Here is a 13,150-nt window from a genome sequence, read left to right as displayed (position 1 = left end):
ATGGATTGAAAAAATCATCGCCTTCGACATGGAGATACTACATAAAAGGGGAAAACACAATGTAGTAGCAAATGCCCTATCTAGGAAAGACGAAGAACCAGCACTACTTGCAGTCTTGGTTGTTGTTCCTGAATGGCTTAATGAGATTCGAAGTGAGTATGCAAAAGGACCTTGAAATAACCGCGATAATCAATAACCTTCCAGACAACTCAAAATTTGAATGGAAGAACGACATTCTATGGTACAAAGGAAGAATTTGTCTGAATTCAAACTTCAAGTTTAAATCCCAAGATACTCAAGGAGTCACATGACTCACTGCCAGTCAGACATGTAGGATTCTTTAGAACTTACTACAATGCACGTCAATCATTCTTTTGGAAGCGGATGAATTGCAATATTCATAAATATGTAGCGAAATGTGACACATGTCAAATAAATAAAAGTGAAAATATTATGACACCTGGATTACTTCACCCCTTAAACAATCGGAATTAGAAATGGGAAGAAATATCAATGGACTTTATTGAGGGATTACCTGTATCTGAAGGCAAGGATAAGATTTTCGTACTAGTCAATAGACTCACCAAGTATGCTCACTTTATTGCAATGAAGAAATCAAACTCAGCTAAACAAATCGCTCAAATATTTTGCAAAATATTTATAAATTACTCGGTTTTCCCAAAGTCATTGCGAGTGATAGAGATACCAAATTTAAGGGTAATTTTTGGACGGAATTGTTCAACCATATAGGAACCTACCTAAATATGAGTTCCGCTTACCACCTTCAAACATATGGACAAACAGAAGTTGTCAATAAATGTTTGGAAGCCTACCTGCATTGTTACGCTACAGAAAAACAAAATAAGTGGGTTCAGTGGTTGCATCTCGCTGAATGGTGGTATAATTCTACTTATCATACATCAACAAAAATGACTCCATTGCAACCTTTGTATGGGTACGAACCTCCAAAATGGACGGATCTAGCTATCGTCCAAACAAATCTACCAGACGTTAAAAACCAACTAGAAGAAACCCAAAAAGTTGTCCAAACCCTAAAATAAAATTTAAATAATGCAAGAAACCATCTGAAGCAACAAGCTGACCGAAACAGAACCGAAAGAGAATTTGAAGTTGTAGAATGGGTATTTGTCAAGCTGCAGCCATACAGACAATTGTCCTTGAAACAAAAAGGAAAAAATAATTTGGCACCGAAGCTTTATGCACCATATCAAATCAACAAAAGACTAGCCAAGTTGCATATAGTTTAATCCTTCTGGATAAAAGTCGTGTTCACAACATCTTCCATGTATCCTGCCTTAAAAGGGCACTGGGTGACCATCAATCAGCACAAACAATGCTTTTGTCCTTATATGATGAAGGAAGGGTCATTCTAGAATCAGAAGGTATCATATCCACCAGAGAAAAGAAGCTTCGATCTTGCGTAATCAAGGAATACTTGATCAAGTGGAAGGACTTACCAGAAGAAGAAGCTTCTTGGGAGACTGAAGCATTTCGTCAACAACATCCGTCGTTACGTATGCTTTGAGGACAAAGCATTTTATGGGAGGATGGAAATGTTATATAAAAATTAGTTAGTTAAGTAGTTATTAGGTAAAGGGCGTGATCAAAGAGCATGCCCATTCACCAAGAGGCACCCAGGGTGGTATAAAGCTAGGGACCTCCCTCCAATTGTAATGATCTTATATCTTTTAATAATAATAAATATGATTTTTCTGAGTAATTGAAAGCATTGTGCTAGAGGAAAGATCATTTTTTTTTGTTGATTGGATTTTTTGTGAAAGACACTTGCACTATGTTTTGTATAAAACGAGTTCGAAAATTGGTTGGAAAATATGACTTCTTTAATATCAATTGTGGGAGTTGTGCTAAGCCGAAAAGAAAATTATCAAGAATGGTTTAGGAAGATCAAAAGTGCACTTATTTTTAACAATTTGTGGGAAGGAATCTGAGGGAAAGAAAGACAGAGATAATAAATAAATTGCACTTGAGTCACCTGATGATGAAAGACAACATGTAATTTTGGAAACTAAAGACAAGAAGGCATATGCTTTAATTATTGCATCAGTAACAAAGGAGGTAAGTAGATACATTATTTTTTGTGATACAACATTTGAAGCATTACAAAAGTTGGAGGAACTTTATGATTCTCATTCATAACTTGAAATTATTCAGTTGTTGTTGAGATTGTTTAATTTGGAGATAAAGATAATGATCCCATGAAGATGGCCTCTGAAATAAAACTTAGTTTTCATGATATAAAAGCCATTGGTGTTGACGTATTTTCGCAACTTACTTCTTTTATTAAAGTTCTCCACCATGTCTATTCACGCTATGTGGAATCTCTCCAAGCCAATGGATAATTAAAAGATATTACATTTGAAAAATTAGTGAGCAAAATTATTGAGAGAGAAAAGGCCTTTGGGAAGAAAGAGCATCCACCCAATTTTGACGTAGAAACTTTGTGCCTTGCACAAAAAGACCAAAAGTCTCATAGTAAATCTTGTAGAGGTGGTAAATGTTAGACATTGGATAAACCAACACTCCCTGTGTGTTTCGTGACATGGAATAACCACCTCTCATGGATCCTTATCTCTGGCGATATGATTGTTGACTAACACATGCAGGTTTTGGTTTAACAACAGTCATGATTCCCAACAAGTGGTATAAGAGCGTACGTCATGAGTTTGATACACACCCGGCTCACATTTTGGGGGCGAGGGCGATTACTAGACACTGGATAAACCAATGCTCCGTGTGTGTTTCGTGACATGGACTAACCAGCTCTCATGGAGTCCTTATCTCTGGTGATGTGATTATTGACTAACATCTATGGATTTGGGTTTAACGACAATTGTGACTCCCAACAAGTGGTATCAGAGCATAGGTCATGAATTCGATACATACCCGGCTTGCATTGGTGGGGGGGGGGGAGATTGTTGGACATTGGATAAACCAGCACCCCCTGTGTGTTTCATGACATGGACTAACTGCCTCTTATGGATCCTTATCTTTGCCGATGTGATCGATGAATAACACCTGTGGGTTTTGGTTTAACAACAATCGTGAATCCCAACAGTAAAAGTATTAGAGGTCGTGGTAGAAGGAATTTTAGAGGCAAGGGGACAATAATAATCAAGGTGATAGGAAACAAGTTGACAAACAACAACATAATTTTCAAAATAATAAACAAAATGTCAAATGTCATAGATGTAGAAGAGTAGGCCTTACTTCTATTAATTTCAAATCTCCATGGGAAAAGGTCATTGAAAGGAGATAACAGTTTAATGAAAGGAAAGATCAACCACCACCAGATAAAGTAAAATCATCTGAAACTACTCATTAAATTGTTTCTCATTGAAATTTTAACATTAATGATGTTTTTCGTACTGCATTTTCTTCATGGCAAGAAAATTGGATTTTGGATTCGAAGAGATTTATTTGAAACATTTAGTGAACAAGTTGATGACGTAGTTTACTTTGATGATAAATCTCAAATTAAGCGTTCATGGACTGGATTGATTCGTTTGAAGATACCAAAATTTGAAGATTATGTTCTACATGATGTCCTTTATATTCCACAATTTCAAAGAAATTTAATGTATCTTATACATATTCGACAACAAGGGCATTCCATACATATCTCTGATGGAATTATTGAGATACATAGAGCATCTAATCATGCAGTCATTATGACCGGTGTTGATGAAGGTACGCTTTTAAAACTGAATGGTACATCATCCACTGCAATAAATTCTCCTAATAATTCTGTTATTTTAGCACAATAAACTGATACTTTATTTTCAAGTTTATTATGGCATGCTTGTTTTGGTCACATTAACTATGACAGCATCAGAATTATGATACAACGGGATATAAAAGGATTGCCTACAATTCCAAGAAAGCTTACACCATGTGATGCTTGTATTTTGGGAAACGTGGTAAGCAACATTTTCATAGTTCTTATTCTAGAGCTTCAAGAAAATTAGTTCTCATGTACTTAGATTTATGTGGACTTATGCTTGTAGCAACTGCCAATGGTAATACATATATGTTGACAGTTATTGATGATTATTCGAGAATTTGTTGGGTTTATTTGTTGAAAGAAAAATTACAAGTATTTGAAAATTTTAAAAGTTTTCATTCGATAATCAGAAATGAAACTCCATTGAATATTGGCATTCTTAGAATTGATAACGTTGGTGAATATACTTCTAATGTTTTTGAACAATATTTAAAGGACAATGGCATCAAACATCAAACTACAATACCTTACAATCCACAACATAATGGTGTTGCAGAGCATATGAATATGACATTGCTTAATATGGTTAGATCCATGATGTTTTTTAAAAATGTGAAGTTGATGTTTGGGGGAGAAGTATTTCTTTGTGCAACTTATATTAGAAATTGTTGTCCTTATTCTATTATAAACGGCAAAACTCTTTATGAACTTTGGTATAATAGACTTCCTATTGTTCAACATTTCATATTTTTTGGATCTATGTGTTATGCTTTGATTCCAAGGCAATAGAGAAATAAATTAGGTGCTAGAAGTCGAAAATGCATATTTTGGGGATATTTTAATACTTCAAAAGCTTACAGGTTATATGATGAAGAAAATAAGAGATTTGTTCTTTCTAGATATACTATTTTCCTTGAGTATGATAAAGATAATTCCATTGTTGACTCATTTGGATAAATTTACATCCGAAAAGTTTTATTTTTAATCTGATAATGATGTTCCACATACTAAAGTGGGGGTTCCCATTATGGATCATGTGAAAATTTCTAAAAAGAAATTATATTACTGTAGTAACTAATTTATTTCACCTACTTATTATTCCCAATAAGTTATTTATGAAATCCCTTTAGTAAATATTAAAATAAATTCTACTGTAGATATCACACCATTATATCAAAATAAATATATGCACAAGAATCAATCACATCAACACAGTTATTTTTGGACAATTGTCCCCAGAAAAACCCGATGGGGGAAAATCGATGCAACAGAGGAGAGTTTTTGTTAATCTTCAGTAGCAATCGCTTTTACAAAAAAAAATTACATAGACACTGGGAGAAAATACTTGAGACTTTTCTCTTAGACTTTCTAACACCCTTGAGAGCTTCCTTTCTCTATTGTGTCAGCCCTGCATCATTCTACGCAAATTTGCATAGCTCTGGTCCCTCTCTGTGTCATCCCAATGTCTCATTGTTTTGTGGCTCCCTATACATTGTCTCTTAGAGTCTATGCATCACTTCTTCTAAGCTCCCCTAACTTCTGCTAATCCCCCCTCTTCCTCCAACCTACAACTCTCCCTCTGAAATCGATCTCCTTCTCTTTGAGAATCGATTTTCCTTGAGATATTGAGTATCTACCGGTGTATCTCCAACTAACCCTCAAGCCTCCTCTTATACTTTTCTTGTTGAATCTTCAATGGTCGAGATTAAGTCCCTAATTAACGACTAAGATTAGGTTTGGCTTGATCCTCGACATTTAGAAGCTTCTCACCTAGTTTTATATTAATACCCATTAATATTTTAATTTTCCTAAGTTTAGACTTAGGAACTCCATTAAAAATATTATTTATTTTAATATCTCTCCAACCGAACGGAATTTCCCAAAATAATTTATGGGTTTTGGAGATCTTATGTGCCTTAGCCTCTCCACCAATTTTCATGGCTATAGCACATCCGATTCTACCACAAATCAATAGATCAATATATCAGTTTTCCATCTTTGGATCATGATAATGTTTCTGTTGAAGAAATTTTAGAGGATAGAGTTTTTTTTAGTAGGGTCAGAAAGTGTTCATGAAGAACCTGTACTTCAGGATGAGCAACCATCATAGCCACTTCAGCAACCTTTACGAATATCCACATGTGTTCGGAGATTTCCAAGCAAGTATGACGATTTTGAAACAGGAAGTTCTTTTAAAAGTGATGTTACTACAAGTTCAGGTAACATTTCTCATCACTGTGAGTTTAATTATTCTGCAATTAGTAAACCCAATTTTTTTTAAGAAGCTGCTAATTGTGATGAATGGAAGGATGCGATGAAAAAGGAGTATGATGCCTTCATTAAAAATTGGACATAGAGGTTAGTGGATCCTCCTGTTGGCATCAAACCTATTGGTTGTAAATGGGTTTATAAGATCAAATATAAGGCATATGGTTTGCTTGATAAATACAAGGCAAGACTTATAGCAAAAAAATATGTAATAGCCATGGGTTAAAAGTTAATGTAATAGAGTTAATAAAGGAAAAAGAATAAGACTAAGGTCATGGGACACGTATTCCAAACTAAATGTTGGGAAAAACATCCTTGTGGGTATCATTTTGGTTTATTTATGGCTAAGGAAAAGAGGCATTAATTGGCATTTCTTTATCAAAATAAAGGAAAATAGGAGAAAAGGGAGATGACAGGCCACAAATTTGCATGTGAGGAAAATTGAAGGAAAATTAAGAAAAGAGGTCTCAATGATAAAAGGGCTTCTTAGGATCAATTCACGGCTTTTGTTGATTTAGCTTTTTGGTTAGTTTTGTTTTGGAGCTCTCTCTATTCTCTCACACTATTGCATACTTATGGCATTCTTGGAGCACTCTAACATTGGAAAAAGTAAAGCAAGGAAATACAAGGAAAGCAAAGGAAAGACAATGAAAGCAAAGGAAGGACAAAGAAAGCAAAGGACAAGCAAGGAAGGTTAGATCAAGCAGCTTCATTGTAACAACCCTGGGTTAAAAATCCATGTAATAAAGTTAATAAAGGAAAAATAATAACCAAGGTCATGGGACACGTATTCCAAGCTAAATGTTGGGCAAAATCATTGTGACTGGGATCACTTATGATTAATTAATGGCTATGGAAGTTGGCAAAGGCAATGACAAAGGCTTTGGAAAGGAATGAGGCATTTATTGGCATTTTATTTATGAAAATAATGGAAAATAGGAGAAAAGGAATGCGAAAGGTCACAAGTTGCATGTGAGGAGGAAATGGAAGGAAAATAATGGAAAATGAAGAAAATAGAGGCCTCACTAATAAAAAGGCTTATTAGGACCACTACATAGCTTTTGCCAGTTGAGTCTTTGGCACTCTCATTCTATTCTCTCTCTCTCTCATAATCTTGGACACTTAGAGTTTTCTTGGAGCACTCTTGGAGGAGTGTGGCTTACTTGGGATTAGGAGCAAGAAGGAAAATGAAGACTAGGAAAGCGTAGGAGGACATTGGGATCATAAACTACAACATGTTTTACTTGTAGGTACCAAGTTGCATGTATGATTTCTTTGTTAGTTTTGGCATGCATGGCACATGCATGTGGTTTCTTGGTTATGATCTATCATTGGATGGAGGATTGCATGGATTGATAGTGGTTTTGCCTAGCCTTGTCATTTCCTAGATAGCCATGGTGTTGTGAGTTTACCTTTTATTTTCTGGTTGTTTCTCATGTTCCTTATGGTTTTGGGTTGAGTTATTAGTCCCTAGAGCCTTTGTTGGAAAAACGCTCTGGAAGCTCGGTAACAACTTGGGTTGAGTTACTAGTCTCAAAAGCCTTGGTTGGACAAACACTCTAGAGCCATTGGTGGGTTGAGTTACTAGTCTTAGAAGACTTGGTTGGACAAACGTTCTGGAGCCCGACATCAGTTTTGGCTTGAGTTACTGGTCCTGGAAGCTAGGTTGGAACAAATGCTCTAGAGCCTTGGACAACTTGGATAGAGACCGATTTGGTGATGGTTAATGATGTCCGATAGTAAGGTGGAATCATTGGTTGAGGGTTGAGGTGGTTTGGCCTCTCGAATCCTTGGGTTTGGTTTTGATTGGTTATTCCATGAGATCCCACATTCATGCTTGGAATATGGTAGGGGGGTGATTGGATGAAAGAGAGATTTGGTTAAGCCCAATCTATGGTCGGGTGGTACCTGGAAGCCCCTTACTTGGTTGTATTTGCATGTGTTGATAAGAGCTCTTTTCCTCTTATGTTTTGTGTGTAAATGTACTTGTTATTATATGGCTTATATGGTTGTTCTATTGTTGTTATTTATCTTGTTATATGTTGGTTATAAGTATGGTTTTATGGCAGTCTTGATTTATGGCTCTCATCATGTTTTGATAGTAGATGAAATTTTAATGAAGGAATGACCTTATAGATGATAATGCAACTAATGTGAGAGGGCATCGACCTTCTTGACGATTCTCAGATAAGTATGAGGTCCCTATGTTCAGATGTATTTTTATGCCCTGTACATTACATGTTCATGATGTGTTTGACAAAATCCTTGTCATGGTTAGGATGAGTTAGGTCGGGTCTTTATTCAAGTTTTGCATTAGAGGCATTGTATTCCTCTTATTTATCATTTCTAATAATTTCATCAAGTTTTGGGCAGAGGCCTGAGTTCTAGCCTTGAAAAGTGGCTCAAAATTCGGGGTTGCTAGCACAAAACTACCTGAAAAAGATTGCAGTCATATGGAGGCCTTATTGTGGGAGCTGTTGAGCGATGGAAAAGGTATGCATTTTCCATTTATTTCTTTATCTTTTCCTTTGGATCATAACTCCTTTAAATTCTAAAATGGTAATATGTTAAAAACATATGATAGAATTAAGGAGATTTGTGATTAATACAAAATAACTAATTATTGTCTTTTTCTATACAGAAAGTGAAGGAATAGAAAATCGCTATTCAGAAGGTAAAGACAAAAGCAAGTAAACTGTTGTTTCTCCATTAGGAAACCATGTCCAGACAAGAAGAACAAGACTGGAGCACGCAGCTCAGGAAAAGACGGAGAAAACAGAGTGGCTGCGCAAGAGGACAAGAAGACAACTGAAGATGGAAGATTAAGCGAAGCCCTCAGGATCTTTTGATCCTGAGGGATCGCTACTTTAAAATTTATCTATAACCTTGATGTATCCGCCTGCCCATTATAAATGGGGCAGCGATTGTAAGACAAAGGGAGGATTGATTTTTCAGAATTACTGTTGTAATTTCAACTTTGATCATTGACTCTCTTTGAGGAGCGATAGTTGTAACTCTGCCATATATGATTAATATATAACTTAGTTGTTGTTCCATTATCTGATCCTGGAGTAAACGCAGCAGTGCTTCCCTGGTGGCTAAGGGCCCAGCCCTGGTGGATCCACTTGCTTCTTGTATCACTATTTTAAAATTACAGTTGTGTGTGGTTTGATTTCCTTTGCATTTCCTTAATTCGCTTTATTCGGTAATTTTCTGTTTCTGAACATCTTGCTGAATTACTCTGTTACATCAAGATCGTAATTATATTGTATTGATAACACGATTGTTATTCATAACTCAATGTCGTGCTGTTGCTTTTGAAACAATACTGCGTTGTCTAGTCTAGATTCTGTTGTTCACTCACAACTGCAATTGTTTTTCATTTAATTATTGTTCAATTATAATCACGATTGCCATTCCTTTATACCTGCGATTAATGTTCACTCTGCTAGAATAAGATTATTGATTCTATTACTTTATAGTCGATATGTGTTTACACTTAATGAGATTTGTTGTTCCTTTATTATTTGAAGATTGTTGTTCAATTCATTTCAGTTAAAGATTGTTGCTTGGTTCATTTCGGTAAAGAGTGCTGTTCAAATCATTTCTGTAGATTAAGCTTTGTTGTTCAATCTTTTCAAAAAACTTAGTTGTTGTTCCTTTTTTGCAAGGATTTGCTTTCACCTTTTAATTGATAGTGCAGCAAGTGTGTTTTAGTAAGCATTTCCAATCAAATTGTTATTATTTGCTTTAGTGTGGATTGAAAGATCTACAACTGTAAAGAACATTGACTATCATTGTCTAAGTTTTTAGATTGGAGGTCCTATTTATGATTGATTTCATTTATATCAGTTGACAGAGGAAAGAGTTATCACTACTGCATTCTTGACTGATAAATTACTATAGTTTTCTGAATGAATGATTTAAGTTTCAGAGCATTAAGGTTTCTTTTAATTACAAGTAGATTCTATTTCCAGCATCCGTTTACTCTTGTATTTAGCACTATACTACAAACTAGAAAACATTACTCTTGAATCAAGTGACTGCCTCAGATTGAGTACACTCTTGAGATAAAAAATCGTACCTGGATTGATAATTAATGTAGGGTAAATAGGGGTTAAAAAGAAACCTTTTATCACTCAACATTTTGGCATCGTTTCCAGGGAGAGTGTAGCCATTTGTTTTAAGAAGAGTAGTTTGCATTTGATAAGTACCTGCTAGGAGAGAATTGGGTATTAAAAAGGACCAGCGTACGGAGCATGTAACAGCCCTGCTCCCCCGCCCGCTTTCCTGCAAATTTGTTGATTACATTGGGTTGAAATAAGTATTTGAGTTGTGTGCATGGCTAAGCAGAAAAAGCCTAAAAAGAATCCAAAACCACTACCCAAGCCTGATAAAGCTAAGGGACTGGTGACCCTTGGCCGATCGACCTTTATAGACGATATCATTAAAAAAGCAGAATCTCAGCCATTAGTAGGTCCTAGAAAAGTTGCTTCTAGACAACATACTAACTCCCTTTGGGCCATAGAATCACCATCTGTAGCCTTTGCTAAGGTGCACAGCCAGACATTAGAGCAATATTTTCAAGAAATTGAGAATTATAGCCCAAAATCTTTACAAGAAGGGAACCTTAGTAATCTCTGCGAAGGAGGAAGAGATCTCTTCTTAGAATAGTTCAGCCACTAAGCAGACCAGATAAGGGAAGTGCTGTCAAAATCATATAGAACAAAGCTGAAGAACCTAAAGAGCCAAGATCCCCCCAGATATTAGTTCAACAAGGAACTCTCATCATCCCAGACCAAGAAAGTGTTGTTAAGACCATTCCTACTCCTTTTAGTCAGCCTAGGAATAACTCCTTATAAATCCCAGAAGGATATTGGCACATATTTGATCAAGTGGCCCAGAATAAGCAAACACCTCAAACCTCCACACTGCAATATCCCATTGTGGACACTGTAGTAAATGCACCTATGAAAGCCATACCACTACAGCATATCCCTACATTCCATGGCCTAACATCGGAAGACCCAGATGCATTTTTGTTTGAATTCGATGTATTATGCCGAGGGTATGACTATACCACCAATCCCCAAAATCTAAAACTATTTCCCTCCACATTAAAAGGAGCAGCTTTACGATGGTTTATGGGATTAGGTGGAGGTGTTATAAACGACTAGGATAAGATTAAATGTGTTTTTCTAAAGAAATATCAGGATTATTGTAGGTCTAGAGAAATAAAGGATGAAATATTTCAGATGGTAGCCAGACCTAATGAGACACTAGAAGAGTATGTTGAACGTTTTCAATATAATCTTCAAAGATCTCCTTATGCATCATTACCCTTACCTGACAATGTGTTAAAAACTACATTAATTAAAGGAATGAAGGAACAATGGGTTGAAACACTAAATATTATGGGAAAAGGTGACATCTATCAAGAAAATTTTGCTGACATTATTGATTTGTGTATTAGGAGTTCAAGAGGCAGTACAAGGCTAAAACCAGTAGAATGTGACATGCTCACAAGGGAAAACAAGATCTCCGGTGAAGAAGTAACCTGCGCAGAAATTGGTAATTTACTGGAGGATTTCAAAACTGATATATTGGGGATTCTGACAATGTAGCTTGATATTATGCAAGCTAAATAGAAACAAGCAGAAGCAGATCAAAACCTGGCAATATTCTGCCTTAGATGCAGAAAGAAACACAGCCATAAAGAGTGCCCACTGGATGCAGTTCAAGTCTGCGTTATTTGTACAAAAGATCACTCCATAGAGAACTGCCCCTCACTCCCGGGTTTAAAAGTAGTGTACAAAGAAGCGAAAGAAGAATTAGAACCAGTGTACCTACTCAATCAGTGCCGTCAATGGCAGCCACGACAACCAGGTATGCCCTTCGATCCATGTTCTTCTTTCCAACCTCTGCAATATCATGCTCAACAATATAATACAGTGTGGAAAAATCAGCCACACTTGGTCACAACAACCATTTCCTTCATCTCCATGGCCAAATCAAACAAGCCAAACTAATTGGCCAAACTTTCCCTACTCTCCACAATGTTGACAAAACAATTCATATCCAACACAATGGTCCCCTTCCACTTTGGAGAGTCAAGCCTGGCAGTCAAACTGGCAAAGATTGATGAATCAGCCAGCTGGAACCATCCCCCTCCCTCAACCCACACTGCCAGTGCCATATACACTACAACAAAATCCCCATTCCAACTTAATACCACAACTCCCAGCCCAACCCAACCCGAACCCTAATAATAGATTGGTTCAATCTGTTCAAATAATAGAAACACCAAAACTTGAAACTGACATAAGGGAGTGCAACGACCTTCAATTAAGGTCTGGGCACATAATAGAAACTGAGGGAGATAAAAATGCTCAAGTTGAAAATTCGTTACCTGTAGAACAACTACTACAAGAAGAGGATGTGGTCAGACAACAAACTCACAACCAGACAACCACGTCTTCTCCCCCATTCCCAGAGAGATTAATCATACTGCGCCCAATAGAACATCCTAACTTTGATCTTCTGGGAGAACTAAGAAATTTGCGTATAAAGATTCCATTCCTCCAGGCTATCCAAGATAGCCTGATCTATGCAAAAACCATCAAAGAGCTATGTATAAAAAAGCCAAAGAGGAGAATAACAACTAATCCAACCGTCCAAGTAGTCGGCACCCTATATGATCTACTATCAGGAAGAGAAGCACCTATCAAATATGAAGACCCAGGGAATCCTATAGTGATGGTGCAAATCAATGGACAAACCTTTTCAAATGCCCTAGTTGATTTAGGGGCTGCAATTAATATTTTAACAACTACCACTTGTCAAAAATTTGGCATTACATCAGTAGAACCAACTACCACCCTATTGGAACTGGCTGACCGATCGGTAGTCAGACCAGAAGGTACACTACACGATGTCATGGTATCTGTAGATTCCTGGGAATACCCTACCGATTTTGTGATAATCAACCCCAAAAACTGACTCGATGGACACCCTTTAATCTTAGGTAGACCTTGGCTAGCGACTGTTGATGCTTACATTGGCTACCGGCAAGGTAGTATGACTATAACTAGAGGGAGTAATATCAAGAATCTAGCTCTA

The sequence above is a fragment of the Pinus tabuliformis genome, chromosome 5_1 (assembly GCF_031772625.1).
Source record: "Pinus tabuliformis cultivar Carrire ecotype Pingquan chromosome 5_1, CPIR1, whole genome shotgun sequence".
NCBI classification, from domain to species: Eukaryota; Viridiplantae; Streptophyta; class Pinopsida; order Pinales; family Pinaceae; genus Pinus; species Pinus tabuliformis.
This window is presented reverse-complemented; position numbering follows the sequence as displayed.